This window comes from Littorina saxatilis, linkage group LG10 (genome assembly GCF_037325665.1).
Source record: "Littorina saxatilis isolate snail1 linkage group LG10, US_GU_Lsax_2.0, whole genome shotgun sequence".
NCBI lineage: Eukaryota > Metazoa > Mollusca > Gastropoda > Littorinimorpha > Littorinidae > Littorina > Littorina saxatilis.
In genome coordinates this window covers 24,459,201-24,475,776 of record NC_090254.1, presented here as the reverse complement: position 1 = coordinate 24,475,776, position 16,576 = coordinate 24,459,201, and the positions used below count along the sequence as shown (strand labels likewise).

Below are 16,576 nucleotides of genomic sequence, written 5' to 3'. Positions count from 1 at the left end.
AAAGATGGCTCAATGAAGCCACTGCTTTTTTGCGAATAACTATATCATGGCGCAGAAATTATGGGCCAGTCTGGACCCGAGATTACGGAATGAAATCTTCTCCTTTTAAGAAAAAGTATCCTCATTTTTTGTCTGGCATTTCCTCTTTTCTTAAATTTGTCTCCAAAAGAATGAATTTAAATTTTTTTTTGGTTTAGAAGTCTATATTTACAACTCTTTCTCGTGTCAGCAGCCCTCATACAAGCTAACATGTACAACAGTTTATTTAAGTTTCCATTTAAGGTTCTGTAAATCTACAAATGCTGCATCCCCTTTCGACTACAGAGGGAGTTTAACCCTGGACCTTACTTTGTAAATTTGAGATATTTGTTCTATCTATTTTCTAACCTGCAAGAGGATGTTAATTTTAAAGAACTATAAGGCCAAAAAAAAAAAAGGTGTGGTTAAGGTAACATAGCCAAAAAAAATAGGGTAGGAAGGTAGGCAATCACTTCTTTTTTTTTAACTTTTTTTTCTAATGTGTACAAATTAAACCTACTTGACAGGGAAATAAGTGTGCGACTCGGGCGCTTTCGCTTTCATTGCGTTTTCTGCACTCGTTTTGTTTTTTGTTTTTTTGTTTTTTTGACAAATGTAATAAAATGTTATAGGGTCGGCCCTTAAAAATAGGGTAGGTCGGGTTACCGTAACCACACCTATTTTTTTTTAGGCCTAACTATAGAAAAGAAGCCAAACTGTGAAACGTTTGAAACACCCAATAACGTTTGTAACACCCAATAACGTTTGTAACGCCCAATAACGTTTGTAACGCCCAATAACGTTTGTAACACCCAATAACGTTTGTAACACCCAATAACGTTTGTAACACCCAATAACGTTTGTAACACCCAATAACGTTTGTAACACCCAATAACGTTAGAAACACCCAATAACGTTTGAAACACCCAATAACGTTTGAAACACCCAATAACGTTTGTAACACCCAATAACGTTTGAAACACCCAATAACGTTTGTAACACCCAATAACGTTTGTAACGCCCAATAACGTTTGTAACACCCAATAACGTTTGTAACACCCAATAACGTTTGTAACGCCCAATAACGTTTGTAACACCCAATAACGTTTGTAACAGACGAGGTTCGGAAATAACTTGTTCGAAAAAAACTTTGTCAACATGTTTATGTTGTGGAAGAGTTGGTCACCCTTCAAAACACTTTAACAAACAAACCCACGTTACATTATGAGCCAATCCCTCGCGAGAAGTGTCTCTCCACACGATGTCAGAGACGTATTAACGAAAATATAACCAGAATGGTAATGGCTTCCGAATAATTTCATTAAAGAAAACTGAGAGTTTTGTTAGAAGATAAGATGTTTTAGTTCACAAGAAAAATACGCTTCGGCATGCTGAAATGTACCGGTGGTTTTTTGGGTCACATTTTTTCCATAACACGGCTTCTGATGAGAATAAAACCTTCACCGCTCAGCATAATAATCGTTAGACAACATAACTATGTTCACAAAACTGACTGTTTTTGGGTACACATTTGATTGTTCTTTCATATGACATCAAAAACTTGTTCCGTTTTGATTGTTTTGATTTTTTGTCGATGTTAACGCCAGAACTTTGCTTAAGTGAATTTTTGTTTTTTTGGGTTTTTTTGTTAGGGGGGGGGGGGGGGGGTCTTTATTGTAGGCTCCACTGTACAGACACTACCTTATGTAAAATTCATCTGTTTGTTGAGTAGGGTAGGGGAATGGATGGCTTTTGCAATCATATAATTGGTTTTTACATTAAACTGTCTTAACACAGAGATCTGTACTGGTTTAAACGGCAAACAGTAACAAGTGAGAAACATTAAGCACAGCTGGGACAAACATTACAAATTAAGAACAAGTCGCGTAAGGCGAAATTACTACATTTAGTCAAGCTGTGGAACTCACAGAATGAAACTGAACACACTGCATTTTTTCACAATGACCGTAGTCCGCCGCTAGTGCAAAAGGCAGTGAAAGTGACCAGCCTGTTCAGCGCTGTAGCGGTTGCACTGTGCTGCATTATTAGCACGCTTTACTGTACCTCTCTTCGTTTTAACTTTCTGAGCGTGTTTTTAATCCAAACATATCATATCTATAGACAGGTTTCACAGTCTTCAGAGTCGGGTATGTCCCTGACTTTGATATTAAATAAAATGTTTCGTTTTGTTTAGTCGTGAATTTTCACTGGTCTGTGTCGAATGTCTTCGGAATTTACATATGAAAAATAAACTTTGATCGAATTTAACTTAAATTTGTATTCCCCACCAGCGAAAAAGGTAGGTCGGTCGTGAGAAATGAGACAGACACGATTTCCCTTTTTAGCCACATTGCAATAGACAAAGGCACCAGTACAAAAACACTCAAAGAAATCCAGTGAAAAGTACATTAGAAACCAAAGAACAGAGATAGATGAACACACTTAGTTAAAAAAAACAATGAATGTGTTTATGTTTAGTCGATACAATCGCATGTGAAGTAAACGGTCTTTTTCCTAAATGTGTCTGTCTCAAAAACGTTAATTACAAATCTGTTCAGTTGGAATGGCTGTTAAAAGGTTTGGACGTAACATGCTTTTAATAAGTAGCAATTTCCATCAAATCACGACATGAAAGGGTTTTGAAAGGCTAACTACGGCTTATTCTACTTGCGCTTGGTCATTTTGTCACTCGGGCAAGGTGTCTGTCTCATTTTTTCTCACGACCGCCCTGCAGACAAATCGTCTGCTATAACCGCCATACACAGCAAATTGTCATGATGCAACCAATTTTACACTTCCTATCCGTTGTCAGGCAGATAATCAACTGGCTGACTAAAGAATTTTTCGGCATGTGTTTATTTCAGAGCACGTTATTTACTGTCTAGTAACTCGGGCAAGGTGTCTGTCTCATTTTTTCTCACGACCGCCCTGCAGACAAATCGTCTGCTATAACCGCCATACACAGCAAATTGTCATGATGCAACCAATTTTACACTTCCTATCCGTTGTCAGGCAGATGATCAACTGGCTGAGTAAAGAATTTTTCGGCATGTGGTTATTTCAGAGCACGTTATTTACTGTCTAGTCACTCGGGCAAGGTGTCTGTCTCATTTTTTCTCACGACCGTCCTGAAGACAAATCGTCTGCTATGACCGCCATACACAGCAAATTGCCATGATGCGACCAATTTTATAGCCTACTTCCTATCCGTTGTCAGGCAGATGATCAACTGGCTGACTAAAGAATTTTTCGGCATGTGTTTATTTCAGAGCACGTTATTTACTGTCTGTCTCTGAAAACCTTGAATTCTCACGACCGCCCGGCACTATTGACGGTCATTTCTTACCAAATGTTAAGCAGATTCATTTGTAAAATAACAACATTCAGTGACTGTGTCTGATCAACGCCAGTGTTTTTTTTTCAATCCTTGAATGCACTGCATTGTGAATGTTGTGGTCAAGTGAGAGTTTTATAGACATCGCCGTACGTTTTTCAACACTTTGATGACGTCAGACAGCAGATTGAAAACGTTCCAACTTGGAAAGAGAGCCAGTCACGATCATATAATCGTAGGGAATCAATAGTTGCTTTGTTTATTAACTTTCAAGTGCTTTTAAAAGTTTGATTTTTGTCATTGTTATTGTTGCATATGTGCGTGCGTACGTGCGCGCGGCCTGTCAGTGTGGAAGAGTGTAGGGTAAGTGTATCCATTTCCGACCGACTTCGTGGATACCTAAATCCGACCGATTTTCCAAGTCACTAATGATGAGGTTCACACGTCATCCCAACAGAAAGAATGCCATTCATACAAGGGCCATTCATGAACGGTTGATGACGCGACGTCACGAACCAATCGTTTCGTCACGAGAGTTAATTGCGTCATCTGCACCGCGGCGCGAAATGTGCCTTCGCCATACGTTTCTTGCAAAGGGTGAGATAATTTGATGAACAGAGTTGTGTTTCTTTTACATGGATGTTAATAAGTGTTTTTGGAAGAATAATGTTATGGTTCTGACTAAATCTCATTGTACTTTTTAATCGAAAAGGGGAAAATCTTATCGGTCGTGATTAGATACCCAGTTTTTGAGAGAGTATTTAAATCCGACAACAACGCAGATAATACAAAACGCTGCACAAAATCCCAGTAAAACCATTCATTGTTTACGTTTATGACTTGAAAAAAGCATATGAACAAGGAAACATATCAGATGATGTATTATCTAGCTGTGTGTGTGTGTGTGTGTGTGTGTGTGTGTGCGTGCGGCCGAGCGTTGCGCGCACGTGTTCGTTTGTGTGTGTGTGTGTGTGTGTGTGTGTGTGTGCGTGCGTGTGTGTGTGTGTGTGTGTGTGTAAGCGTGTGCACGAGCGTTGTGCGCACGTGTTCGTTTGTGTTAGCTTATGTGTGTGTGTGTGTGTGTGTGTGTGTGTGTGTGTGTGTGTGTGTGTGTGTGTGTGAGTGTTGATGCGTGAGTGTTGATGCGTGCGTACTTGCATGTGTGCGTGCGAGAGGGGTTGGGTTTTCTTATGTGTGCAGAGTAGTTGTAGAAAATGCAAGACATTAAGGTTCAGTCTGTAGTGGATATACTGGGACAGCGTCCATGTACTATGCCACAGTTCAGTCTGTAGTGGATATACTGGGACTGCGTCCAGGTACTATGCCACAGTTCAGTCAGTAGTGGATATACTAGGACTGCGTTAAGGTACTCTGCCACAGTCTTTGATGACGTCATTTCCGTTTTTGTGATAGTTGAGGCGGACCTGTTAAGTAATCTTTGATTAAGTCGGGACTTTGATATTGCATTTGAGCCAGGTAGCTTGAAAATAAGTGAATTAGTTCGCTCATTTAAATTGTCATCAAAAACGAATATTTCATTACAGATTCAAACACTACTGCATTGTACTTCTTATCTTCTCCTGATTTAAAATATATATATACATATGTTATGTTTACTTTAAAAACGCGTTCAGAATTAAAGAAAACAGGTTGAGTATGCTTCGCGGAGATGAGTGTGATCCGTGACGGTTTTCGGGTATGGTTAGCCGAGACTATCTGAATTTAGTCTCGCCGATCGGACTGTTTTTTTTTTTAGTTTATCCTTCAATTTGATGCCTATAGATTGACTACATGTTTTTATATCGATTTACGCGACTTGTTTTACATTTCGTCAAGTTATGAAATGTATTATAAAATTTGGTACATAACATTCTAAAAATTGCAAATAACAATAACACTTTTGATTACAGATTCAAAAGTTATTGCATTGTATCCTTTGGATTTCCTGGATCCCAATGTATAAACAGATATGTCATGCTTAGTGTGAAAATCTGCTCAAATGAGAAAAATCGCCCGTTTTGTTCATATGCTTCGCGGAGGCAACCCGTCTCGGTCTTCTGGTTTCGGCTAGCCAAATCTCACTAGCATTGTTAATGACTCGTCCCTGATTCCAATGTTGATCTTTTAGTTTCAAACCAACTTAATGTTTTATTATCGCTTCACATGACTTGTTCTGTATATTTTTTTTCGCTGTCATGATGTCACCATTTAGAGGGTAGGGTTACATTTTCAGGTATTTATTCCCCAAGAATATGCAAAAAAAATTCCAAACTCGTTTTTTTCTATTGGTCAATGATTCTACTTTTTTTTTTAAAGTGAGAAATGGAGTGCAATTAACATTGTTACTTTTGAAGGTATGCTCATGACGTGCATCACAGCGAAATAGCAGTTCAGAAGAACGGAATTCCCATAATTAGTCCTTATTTGCTGCTTTTTCACTGAGCTCGGAAATGGTATTTTGCTTGCATTGTTATTGCTTAATTTATTAAAGCCTCTGGACAATATTCTTTGAATAAATCGTTACCCAATTCTGTTTACGTCTATCCCTTTGTTTGATAGAGTACTGTAACAAGCTATCACATTATGTCGACAAGAATGCGTCTCCATACAAGTTTTTGTCTTGATTCCATCCAGGAGGATGTAAGGCTTTAATAAAAACACTATTTCAAAGATCTCTGTCAAGATTGATTTTGTTGAAAAAAAAGGAAGTCTGTGATTGAAGATTGTGAAACCTGCCTATATGTCTTTGGAATCAGGAACCGACAAGGAATAAGATGAAATTGTTTTTAAAACGATTTCGGAAATTTAATTTTAATCATAATTTTTATATTTTTAATTTTCAGAGCTTTTTTTTAATCCAAATATAACATATTTATATGTTTTTGGAATCAGAACATGATGAAGAATAAAACAAAAGTAATTTTGGATCGTTTTATAAAAAAAATAATTTTAATTACAATTTTCAGATTTTTAATGACCAAAGTCATTAATTAATTTTTAAGCCTCCATGCTGAAATGCAATACCGAAGTCCGGCCTTTGTCGAAGATTGCTTGGCCAAAATTTCAATCAATTTGATTGAAAAATGAAGGTGTGACAGTGCCGCCTCAACTTTTACAAAAAGCCGGATATGACGTCATAAAAGACATTTATCGAAAAAATGAAAAAAAGTCTGGGGATATCATACCTAGGAACTCTCATGTAAAATTTCATAAAGATCGGTCCAGTAGTTTAGTCTGAATCGCTCTGCACACACACACGCACAGACACACAGACACACACACACACACACTCACACACACACACACACACACACACACACACACACACACACACACACACACACACACACACACATTCACCACGACCCTCGTCTCGATTCCCCCTGTATGTTAAAACATTTAGTCAAAACTTGACTAAATGTAAAAAGGCACTTACCTTTTAAAAGAGCTTCGCGAAGATTCTTCGTTCTCCCTTCAAGATCGATTTTTCTCTCGAAGATAATACCCTTGTGTGAAGTTTCTCTCGTCCCACCGTTTATCCTTGTTTGGTTGAAATGGTCAGATTTCGTGTATGTATTGTCAGAGCCATTCACACCACTGAAAGTTGTCCTTCTCTCGATGGCAACGGTTCTGGGTGTGCGTGCACAACTTTATGTCCAGAATGACAGAGCATTTATTATGACAATGAGGCCGGGCCTACTCTCACGCGTGTGGACAATTCTGTGAATTAAAGAATGGCTGGCTGCCGACTCTTTCTCAGCATTTGCCTTTCAACCACCCCCTCCCCTCCCCTCCCCCCTCTATGCGACATCTGAAAAAATGTCATGACCCCACAAAAGTCTTTCTATTCTTTTGAGGCATTACTTTATGGTGTGGCCTTATGTTTCCTACAATCGAAAAAAAAAGTGCATCAATAAATACTTACAGTCTGCAAAGCAAGATAATGCCCCAGTCACACTTGACCGGATAGAGCCTCCGAACGAGTAACGGATGACATATTTGTTTATCCGGTGATGTTCGTCAATGTTCGTTTTATGTTCGTTTTATGTCCGGAACATTCGTTTCACATGTCAGGTGATGTGCGGTGTGTCCGCCTGCATCCGTTAGAAAGTTTTGTGCATGCACAAAACTTGAAACGAACAAGAATATTCGTTGGCTGTCCTGTGCATGTCCGTTCTGTCCTGTATATCTCCTGTCAGTGGTCGTAATTCCTTCGTTTATATGCTGTAGGTGTACGGGGGGAATACGTTATCCAGTCCGTAGATGGAACTTGAACGCATATATGCTACGCATTAACCGGACCTTATAAACGAACACCTCGGAACTTATCATTCCTGGTTTTTAATACGATTGAAAGTTCCTATCAAGATGAAACATTTGCAATCTAAAGACCTGTTCTATTCTTGGATCCCCATGAATATTCGGCAGATCTCGTACGCGACGAAAGGGAGGGAGGAGGGGAACGAACGGATCAAATTGTTTGGAGGAGTAAAACCCTGCCAGTGGAGAGTGAAGGAGAAAGGAGCCTATCAGAAGCAAAGACGCCTTGTAAATGACGTGTCCCCATATTTGCAGGCACACACAAGAGCCGGGAGGGGAGGGAAAAGACCACGAGAATAGCCCCTCAATCAAACGCGCCCGGTCTGCCAGTGATTGCAAGGGCGACTAATGCCCAGCCGAAGAAAGGCGGCCAGGAGAATGGTCTCCCCTGCTAAACGTCAAACCGGAAATGCGGGAACAGCGCCACCAAGCGACATCTACGCAAGCGTGCATAATCCTAATGTCCCACGTCAGCCACTGAGCGTAGGCTATGCGCAGATAATTGATCTCTACTGCGTCACTTCCGGCTTTTTTTTCCCCTTTCTTTTTTTGAGAAGAGGAATTTTGGAGACATGGGAGGGAGTGGGAAGTAAAGGAGAGAGGCGAGTAGAGGGAGAGAAAAAAGGGTTTTGAAATTGTTGAATTGTCTCTTCCCTTGTTAACTCGGCAGAGCTTTTCAAGTGACTGAGAAGCGGGCTACGGCAAAATCCGCGCAACTTTTCCGTTGTTGAGATAGTAGTCGACAGAGATTCTTGAGCATTTTACACTGTTTGTTGCTTTGTGTAGATTGTGGCTTTGAAATAATGTTATCTACATTCAGTATCAATCCTATATATACAATCAATCAATCAATCAATGAGGCTTATATCGCGCATATTCCGTGGGTACAGTTCTAGGCGCTCTGCAATGATGCCGTGTGAGGTGGATTTTTATATAAGGCCAGTAGATTGCAGCCATCTCGGCGCATATTTACCTTTCACGGCCTATTATTCCAAGCCACACGGGTATAGGTAGACAATTATTAACTGTGCCTAAGCAATTTTGCCAGGAAAGACCCTTTTGTCAATCGTGGGATCTTTAACGTGCACACCCAATGTAGTGTACACGGGGGGGGGAGACGGTTCGGACACCGAAGAGAGTCTGCACACAAAGTTGACTCTGTGAAATAAATTTCCGCCGAACCTGGGATCGAACTCACGCTGACAGCGGCCAACTCTGCCGTGTAAAGGCAGAAGGAAGCAAGTCAATGAAACATAGTTTCGAGAAAATCGACATTTTCTGTTTGCATCACTGTTTTGGAATGAAAAGCTTTAAATGATTTGTTTGTTTGCTGATAACATTTAGGGCATTATTGTGCGTTTCTGCTATGAATATTAAAACCCTCTTTTGATTCATCACTTAGAAATAATGATTTTTGTGGACTTACTGCCTTTTGCCGAATTAACTCCCTAAACTCATTCACTCAAAAATAATGGTAAAAGGCAGTAAGAGGACATACTGCTTTCTGCCAAATTATATCCCGACTTAAATCTTATTTTTTTTAAATTGCAAAAAGCAGCATTGGACTTACTGCTTTCTGCCATATTATATCCTGGTCGATATATCTGGCTGAGAAAAGGGCATAGAGCAGCAAGTGGACTTACTGCTTTCTGCTAATTTATTATCTCCGAAAATTGAAAGTAAAAGAAAATACACGCAACACTGCTTTTGGAACGTTTTTTCAAATGTTACTTTACGTCCAGTGATTTCGTGAATTTCTGAATGCACAAACAACTTCCTTGGTGAACAATTTGTATTTTCTTTTGTGATTAACTGAGACAAATGTTCCCGTTTTCTTAAATTTCAACACATGCTCAAGTTAGTCTTTGTCTTGGTTCCTCGTTTTGCTTATCATTCTGTAGTCGCTCACTCATGATTAACTTTATTGTTAATCCGTTCTTGTGTCATTGATATCGTTTAAAAAGATCATTATTTTTAATACAAGTCTTGATACTCTCTTTTGATATTCACAAGACAAATATTGACTTGAACGCAAGTCTTTTAACATTAAAATAAAAATCTAAGAAAACGTTTACACACACACACACACACGCTTTTTATCTTGCTGCTTGTCTGTAACACACACACACACACACACACACACACACACACACACACACACACACACACCTTTTCTTTCATTCTCACTGTCTTTCTCGCTTTCGTTTGCTAATAAGAATTAGAATCCAGGATCTGGCAATAAGACGTTTTATTTATTGAGTTTGACTAACGATTTCCAAAGGACACAAAATTAAAGCAACAGCATGACAAAAATAACTAGTGTGTCAAGCCGCCATTATACCAGAATTAAGAATAGGTCATCGTGCAGTCTTGATTTCCAAAGTACACAAAATTAAAGCAACAGCATGACAAAAAGAACTGGGTTGACAAGCCGCCATTATATCAGAATTAACAATAGATAATCGTGCAGTCTTGATTTCCAAAGGACACAAAATTAAAGCAACAGCATGACAAAAAGAAATGGTTTGACAAACCGCCATTATACCAGAGTTAACAACATTATCGTGCAATGTTCACTTTCAGCTGAAGTGTTCCACTTTTGAACAAAATTTGGTTAATTAGTCTTAAAAACTGTGTGATGAACTATATAACCATTTGTAGTTGTACATCATGCGCGCTACATTTGCTTGTAGAATTACATAGTAATTCACACACTGTCCACAAACATTGTAGTTGAGTGTTCAACTAGCAAAACCGGCCACAAACCTGCAAACTATGATGTAGTATATTCATTTATCACCCCATCTACCGCAGTTACAGTCTACATCCCTTTTAAAACTATTCACTGACATTCTGCCATCCGACTGATGACAATTATCAACTACAGCGATTAACTGGATGTCGATTTTTTTTCCATGAGCCTGTTTGGATAACTAACAAACAACATACAATCCCCCCACCCCCTCCCCGTCCCCACGTTCTGCATCTCTGCGCTCAGCATAGATCTGTTATTGTCAAACTGAAAGTTGTCAGTATTACTCCTCTTCCTCTTCTTTGGCCCATAACCGTCGTATGTTGCTGGCATTTTCATCTGGGCAAGGTCCATTGTGGCCTCTTCTCCTGCAAGCCGAGGTGGTTGTATCTCGCAGTTGCAACCTGCCAGCAACGCTTACACATCTGTCAAATGAAAAAGGCAGCAAAAGTGAGACATTTTATTGACAAATCTCCTCCCCACCCTCCTTCACATCATTCTTTTCCTCTCCCGCGCACATCACCCCCCCCCCCCCCCCTCCGGGGTACTATAATGACAAACGATTACTGCTGCTGATGATACTAATACTACTGCAACGAAAATGATGTAAAGATGTTGCTCGTTTTAAAATATACCTCTTCAGCCCGAGAAAAGAAAGGAATGAAAAAATGTTACACGCTATTTTTGGCTGTGTCAGTGAAACATACCTTGTTTTGGGCCCTTGAACATAAAGGGGCAGTGATGGCGAGTATCCCTCAGACTGCATGTGTGCTGCAGCTGTCGTCGCTGCCTGTCCCACTTCGAATCACATTTCTGTCAAATACAATAGGACATAATACTTATTCCGATGGTTGGAAGCACAAAGAGACCGGATAACAATCCTCCAGTATAATGTCATACTGCTGTTCCAGATCTAACACGCTGTCAATGCTCAAGACCACAAGTCACTCATTCTAGATCAAAACAACTATCTCTTTGTATTAGAAACATGCTATATGCATCCATAAATATCATGATGAAAATAGCAGAAGTGAATAGTCAAGAAGTCACGGTAGAAGTAGCGTACAACAACAAAACTATAATAAATGGGCATTTGAACTATGGCATTTTACTTTCTAGCTCCGTAATGCAAGTGCACATTGGAATACCCAAATCAGTCAGAAAATCAGTGTTGTCGTTGTAAATTCCCACACACCTATTGAGAGAGAGTCATTTCAGACCGGAACGCAAAACTGCCAACAACAAGAATGAAACAAACAAACCAACTTACTGTTGCTTCGGATAGTTGAACACGTCGGCAGCAGCTCTCATCGCCATTTTCCCCGACAAAGGCCAGGGAAATAATGATACAATAAGCTTAGATCTGATTGGTTAACCGCAGTCAGATTACAAAAGGGTGAACGCGATTGGTTAATGGACATAGAGCGCTAAACCATGCAAACTCGTTTTGAGGCTTGCAAGGAAGTAAGTCCAGTGCAAACCTGAAAACCAAAAGTCCCTGGACTTGCTTCCATTTGCCGATTTTTATCCTTCGATTACATTTTTTTAGTGGACTTACTTCTTCAAAAAGTCCATAGATATTGATCGCACATCTTAGAAATTTTGACACAAGATGCGCCTTTCTCCCCTCTGCATTATGATATGAAAATCTCATTTTTACCAAATTTGGACTTACTGCCTTCTGCCAATACACGGCAGAACTGAATACAAATCCAGCGCACTACCAACTGAGCTATATCCCCGGTGATAATGAAGTTGTTTTCCGCCCTCACGGTGAAACCATTAGGGGCATGTTTTCACCAAGCCCGTATACTCGTCAGTCCACCGCTCGTGGCAAAGGCAGTGCAATTGACAAACCAGAATAGCGCGGTAGTGGTCGCGCTGAGGAGGATAGCACACTTTTCTGTATCTCTATTCTTTTTAACTTTCTGAGCTTGTTTTTAATCCAAACGTATCATATCTATATGTTTTTTGAATGAGGAACCCACATGGAATCAGATGAACATGTTTTTAAATCGATTTCGAAAATTTGATTTTGATCATAATTTTCATATTTTTAATTTTCAGAGCTTGTTGTTTATCCGAATATAACATATTTATATTCTTATGGAATTAGAAAATGATGAAGAATAAGATGAAATTGGTTTTGGATCGTTTTATAAAAAAAAATAATTACAATTTTCAAAAGATTGCTTGACCAAAATTTCAACCAAATTGGTTGAAAAATGAGAGCGTGACAGTGCCGCCTCAACTTTCACAAAAAGCCGGATATGACGTCATCAAAGATATTTATCAAAAGAATTAAAAAATGTCTGGAGATATCATACTCAGGAACTCTCATGCTAAGTTTCATGAAGATCGGTCCAGTAGTTTCTCGGAATCGCGTCACACACACACACACACACACACACACACACACACACACACACACACACACGTACACATACACCACACGCTCGTCTCGATTCCCTGTCTCTGTTCAAACATTTAGTCAAAACTTGACTAAATGTAAAAATCACCCACAGCAAAATGAATAAACATATTTGTATTTTGATATCTAAAATAGTACAAGATAACAGTGAAAATGTACTCACCAGTTATCACTGTTATCTTGTTCTTGTTCTTCTCACCTGCAGTCTTTTGTTCCTACTCTAAAATAGTGTAAAAATGTCAGTAAATCAGCTAAAATGGCGTCCAACAAATGGGAACAGGCTCCAATCCATTTACACAATAAGTTGATTTTGGATGATTTGTTGAAAAGTTACTTTGTGGAACGATAAAGGGTCATTCCTGTGCAAATGCTGTCATTTCCTTTATGTATGATAACAAAAAAGTGAAGTTAAAAACAATGTTACGTACACATCGAATGTTGTCACGCTCACTATGATTTTTCCGACCTCCGTAACCAAGTGATTTTCTTTACAATCACTCATTCTTTTGTGATCATGTCAATAAGTGTAGCCTGAAGATGCAGAAAATGCATTTATTCAACCGAGAAAGCACTTTGGAAGAATTTGATGGCTCAGAGAGTGTTCTGTGTCACACGTAGCTTTTATTATAAGCTAGCATCAGGTGTAGTTGACATTTTGAAAGTGTACGTACGTTACACCCTACTTGTTTGCCATTTCAAGTGGTACTGTTTTACCTTCACCTCATCCTCTGTCACCTCTTTTATTGCTCTATCAGTGAATTCTCTCTCTCTCTCTCTCTCTCTCTCTCTCCCTCCCTCTCCTCTCTCACTCTCTCTCTTTCTCTCTCTCTCTCTCTCTCTCTCTGTCTCTCTCTCTCTGTCTCTCTCTTTCTCTCTCATTTTTCACGTTGACTTGCCCGGATTGATGAGGCTAACAATCCGTGTCGTCGTATATACATCACGGACTCGGACGACCTGTCAGAGATACCTACTAAACCGGCTAAACTAACTGAACTATCTCCAGAGCTATTTCGCTCAAAAGTAATTGTGAGCTGTGGGAAGAGTAATTAAATTGATAACAATAACTGTGTTCTACACAACAGGTAAAGTTCTTGTCCAGGGAAACACGTGTCCAAGCTGGAGGGACGAAGCATTCGCTGAGCTTGTTGACTGCATCAAAACAATCTATTCGTGTGTCAATCAAGAAAAAACCCACTGATGTCTTAAAAACGTATGTAAACCATTTATCTCAGATGGCAGTACCTTTGACATCTTTGTCTAAAAGAGGTAAGGTTGTCATTCAAGATATCCCAGCGTCTGATGAAATACATCAAGATGAAGAAGAAGAACCCTCCATTAAACAGCCCATTGCACTTGTGTCTTAGCCAATATCTGGAGATGAAGACCGAAATAAATCTCACGATGAAACGGAACAAAACGAGAAAGGAAATCAGAATGTCACTACAAAACGTGAAACCGTTCCATCTTGTTTTGCAGATGCAGATGAAATCGCACCAAACAGGAACAAAGAAAAAGATGCACGATTGACCGTTTCTATGAAACAACGGGAAATTATGAGAAAAAGAAAAAGAACATGCCTATCTGTTAAAAAACTGCCATACCAAATTGAAACACAATGAAATGAAAACGCATATGCTCAACAGAAATGTCAACAGGTTAAATGGGATGTGTGATGATGGTCCCAAATGTACGTATGTTTTCATTTTGTGAAAATATCAAAACAAATCAAGCATGAACTAAAACAGCATATTATGGAAAGCAAAATTGATGACTTAAATAAAAAAAAGTCTCCTTGTTGGACACAAAAGTTACTGAACTTCAGAAACAGAATACAAGACTTAAAATCCCACATTGTTGATCTGAAAAAACAGCTGGAAAAAAATCTGATGCTCATCGTGAATCAGATTCAGCTGTGAGCACTACTACAGTGAAACCTCGCGCCTCTGACAATCCAGCTTCCAGCGCTGAACCAGATCTGTCCGTTTCAGACAGTTCTCGTGCAAACATAAAATTGTCAAAGCAAGATGTCAAGGTGCCTGAGGTGGAATCATCCTTCACATCGGTCAGTAACACTTCCTCATCTTTGAGTGATGCCAGCTTGCCAGAAAGGGATTTATGCTCACTCCCTTGCAATGTGAACATTTCAACCTCAAATCGATTCTCAGTTCTAGATGAGGATTTGTGGGTTAATCAACAAACTCCAGTTACGTATGATCGTGAAAAATCAAAACCACCCCAAAAACAGAAACGGAACAATGAATATTAACCAACTCACAAACAAAGAAATTGCAACTAAATCTTCCCAAATAATTGACATTTCTGAAGATACACTCAATGACCATTTCTCAAAAATTGCTGATAAAGTATTTTTTTGCGATCGGACACAATCAAATAATTTAGAACATTCAAAGGAATACTGCAATTCCAAACATATACTTTTTCAGCATACACTGCCACCAATGACTATACTGGATGTTTACTCGTATCTTTAGCATCTAAAGCAAACCGGAACACGTGACATCGATGGTCTGGATGCAAAAAATATAAAAATGGCAGCTCCAATTATCACAGATACATTGATATTTATCTATAACCTTTGTATTGACAAATGCTATTTTCCTAAACAATTAAAACAGGCTAAAGTAATTCCTCTTTTTAAATCGGGAGATACTAGGCAAATCCTTCAAATTATAGACCAATATCAATTCTATCAATCCTTTCGAAGCCTCTTCAAAAACATATCAATAAACACATCCTTTTTCACTTTGAGAAAAATAAATTGATACATGATAATCAATCAGGTTTTAGGCAAAATCAAATGTCAAACAGCGCTAATGGCTGACAAACATTAATAATAACCAGTTCTGTGCTAATCTATTTGTTGATTTTACTAAAGCTTTTGACCTAATTAACCATAAACTCCTTATCAAAAAGCTTGAGATTTATGGACTTGCAACAGATTCCGTTAACATTTTAAAATCTGTCCTGTCAGACAGACAGCAAAGTACTTACCTGAATCAATCACACTCTTGTAAACAAACAGTAAGGTTTGGAGTACCACAAGGTTCTGTTCTTGATCCATTACTATTTTCTATCTATATAAACGACCTACCTCTATTTGTAAAATGCATGTGTGAACTATTTGCAGATGATACTACAATTCATTCGAATCACCAAGATCTTATTAAACAAGCAAATATCCTCCAAGAAAACATTGATCGATTACTAGAATGGTAAGAACTTAACCATCTGTCACTGAATCCAAATAAAACTAAATGCACGCTTCTAACCACGAAGCAAAAGCGACAAAATATAACATCTGAATTTCCGACATTGCTAATACGAAATCAAGATGTTATCGAAGTTGATAGCCATAAAGTCTTGGGAATAACCATTGACAATAACCTGTCTTGGTCAAAACAGACTTTGTAAAACAGATCGAACAAAATATGTCAGTTATCAAAAATCAAACACTTTCTAGACCTTCGCACAAGAAAACTGGTTTTTTTCAGGCACATATTCACTCAGCTATTGACTATGCTTCCACAGTGTGGGACTCTGCAAGTGCACACACTTTGAAACACTTGGGCAGTTTACATACACGAGCTGTTATATTAATTCTTTTATAAAATACATCTCTTTCCATGTCTGATTATAAACGATTGCAAATTCTTCCTATCAAATTAAGATTTTCCAATAACAAAGGTGTGATGATGTATAG

At 38.8% G+C, this 16,576-nt stretch overlaps 1 long non-coding RNA gene across 1 annotated transcript; it reads right to left on the bottom strand.

The window, feature by feature from the left end:
* Window positions 1-10,682: 10,682 nt before the first annotated feature.
* LOC138979224 (uncharacterized) lies at window positions 10,683-12,121 on the bottom strand. The gene is made up of 3 exons (XR_011459940.1): window positions 11,695-12,121; window positions 11,132-11,237; window positions 10,683-10,849 (listed from the first exon to the last, which is right to left on the bottom strand). It is a non-coding gene; the product is annotated as an uncharacterized lncRNA (long non-coding RNA).
* Between the last annotated feature and the right edge of the window lie 4,455 nt (window positions 12,122-16,576).